We start from the raw sequence: 2,900 nt of genomic DNA on the forward strand, positions 1-2,900 counted from the left end.
ACGTAACCTTGCTTGCCATAATTTGGATTTTGCTGTCTAATTAGCTGCCACTCCTGCAGCAGATTGATTCAGCAGCTGCATTTACGATTGTTTCTATGTGTTAGATAATTAATCCATGTCATCACACAAGTCAGGCGCAACCCACACACGTGGTCAGATGCCAAACGGCCCGCATTCCCATGAATCACCTGAAGTGAACCGTATTGTAACTGCCATACGTCCTGTATAAAAGTGTGTCTTCCCTAATCAATACACATCTCATTCTAGCACATTGCCTTGGCTAACGCCTTGTCTCTAACTTGTGCCTCTGCATGTTCTCTCTCTCTCTCTCTCTCTCTCTCTCTCTCTCTTTATCTCACATGGTATCATCGCAGCCAAGGCCTGATCCTCCCACACCTGTGAGGCGCCCCACCATGCAGTCACCTGCGCCTCTCTAACTCTGGGCGCAGAACCTCCTGGTGGTTCTTATTGCTGCCATACGGCAAGCTCTCCATGCCTTCTGCAGACCTTCTACTGTGGGAAGGTACCCCCACCTCAAGCCCGAAGGCCCCACGGCTGTTGCACCTCCATCAGCCTCTTCGCTTCAGCCGCAGACCCCTCCGGCAGGCACTGCTGCTCGCCCTACCTTTTGCAAATATGCAGATGTTGACGTTGCTTGTGATGACCAGGTCATCACTGCCTTCCTTGCAAACCTTGCTGCTGAGAATGGTGATGGTGATGCTACCATCGTTGCAGCATTTCTCGGGAACCCGGCTCCTGCAAACCAAGCATTGGTTCAAGCCTCCCGTCCTGCTGCGGCTGGTCCTTCCAATGCTCCAGTCGGAGGTGCCGCCGCACCTCGGCATGTAATTACCCCTGCAACCCAACCTGCTGCTGCCAACGCTGCTGCAGTCAACAAGAATCCCACGCCTGTTGCAGACGACGAGCCTGTTGCAGAAGATGACGCTCCTGCTAATGCAGTTGCTGTCGCACCTTCTGCAGACGACCCTGCTACGGCCATTATCACTGTCAAACCCTTCCAATTGAAAGCTACTGCAGCAAAGAGGTCTGCCCTTGCTGCGTGCACATCAGATTATATTTTAGATGGTACAACTGCCATAGCAACCTAGGTTGACAAAATCCCTGCGACCATCAAAACTGATGGTGCCCACGCCACTGCCAACACTGGTGTAGTTCTTAAAGCAACCAAAAATTCAGTTGCCATCCCTACAGAAGAAGGTGTTGCAACCAAAGATGCTGCTGCAAAGAATGCTAGTGTACCTCGTGCTGTCGGTGCCGCCTCCTCGCTTGAGTCCCTCCTCTCAATCAGCGCCAACAAGGAGAGTTATTTCCTTGGGGAGCTCTTGCATTCTCAATCAGTGCAGCCCCATGCTGCCAACAACTCCCTGGTTTTAGCTCGCAAAGCTTGGTGGCATCTTGAAGCGAGCAATTTAACACGCAGTATTGCACCGGCTGCCTCTTGGGACGTTTCTATCCAACCTCAAAGCATTGATAGATCCACCAATGCTGCAAAAAATTACATAAATCCATTGGTTGCAGGTAATCGAGCCACCTCTTACATTGCTGGTCCCACATGCCGCTTTTGTCGAAGAACCCCGCACAAAACCTACAGCTCAACACCGAAGACCCGCTTTGATGGTGAGCCACCTCGCAAGCCTCCTACATCGAGCGGTGTTTTACACCTTTCCTCCAAGGATTTGAGCAAATCCAAACTCTGGCCTCTCCTTAAAGCTACAGTAAATAACTATTCAAATCCATTCTTCAAGCTGGATTTACATGTTTCTTACATGGTTGTAAACCTCCCACCTGAGAATCAATTTCACCCCTTACCAGTTGAAACATTCTTCCACACTGACTCTCAGATATCTGATGCTGCCATGAATGGATTCTCTTTGACATTTGCCAATGACAACCACTTTTCTGACACCACTGCTGTTGTAGTGTCTTTGGCCCACATCCTCCTTGTTGGAGTCATTTCCAATATTGTAGTTGGAGTACTCAAAGGTCTTATGCAAACACTGAATGGCTGCCTACTCCCATCGTCTTCCATTGTTTTTGACCCTGGTGGCCTCGCCTACAAGAGCCCTACCTAGCTTCCATTCTGAGCTGACTCCTCAAACTCACCAGTTTGTGTGTGTAACCCTCATATTGCAAGCTCTCCTGTTCATTCAACAAATGGTACCTACTCTGAGATTTCTTACCTTGCTGCCCTTTCCACACTTAACCTCGACATCAACTTTGACTCTAACCAATGATTTCATGCTTTCATCTCTCTTGCGGGGGCGAAAATGCCATGTTCAAGATCGTGAAAGCATGCACGTAGTGGACTTGTCAAATGATATTAAAGCACATACAAATCGAAGATCAGAGTTGAAGATTCGACTCTTGATGAAGGCAACCATTGACCCTGGCTGAATCAATTTCCAGCCTCGTTCATGACTCCATTATGTAAAGGTTGCATAAGCATGCTCATTGTATAAAAACCAAAGCATGTAGCTTCGCATTCACCATGAATCCATAACATATGGATGCCCTTGTATGACGACATGTCTTATGGGGGCGTGTTAGATAATTAATCCATGTCATCACACAAGTCAGCAACCCACACACGTGGTCAGATGCCAAACGGCCCGCATTCCCATGAATCACCTGAAGTGAACCTTATTGTAACTGCCATACGTCCTATATAAAAGTGTGTCTTCCCTAATCAATACACATCTCATTCTAGCACATTGCCTTGGCTAACGCCTTGTCTCTAACTTGTGCCTCTGCGTGTTCTCTCTCTCTCTCTCTCCCTTTATCTCACACTATGAATAGGCAGAAGCTACGGGTTCGCGAAGCTATAACTTGCAGGAGGATCCTGCAACATCAGTTTCTGTCATGCACAAGATATTTGGTAG

The 2,900-nt window shown here is 48.2% G+C and overlaps 1 pseudogene; it reads left to right on the forward strand.

Moving 5' to 3' along the window:
• The first annotated feature begins 279 nt into the window (after window positions 1-279).
• LOC147456316 (uncharacterized) lies at window positions 280-2,697 on the forward strand (annotated as a pseudogene).
• The last annotated feature ends 203 nt before the right edge of the window (window positions 2,698-2,900 follow it).

Source organism: Adiantum capillus-veneris, chromosome 6 (genome assembly GCF_014529385.1).
Source record: "Adiantum capillus-veneris isolate H3 chromosome 6, ASM1452938v2, whole genome shotgun sequence".
Taxonomy (NCBI): Eukaryota; Viridiplantae; Streptophyta; class Polypodiopsida; order Polypodiales; family Pteridaceae; genus Adiantum; species Adiantum capillus-veneris.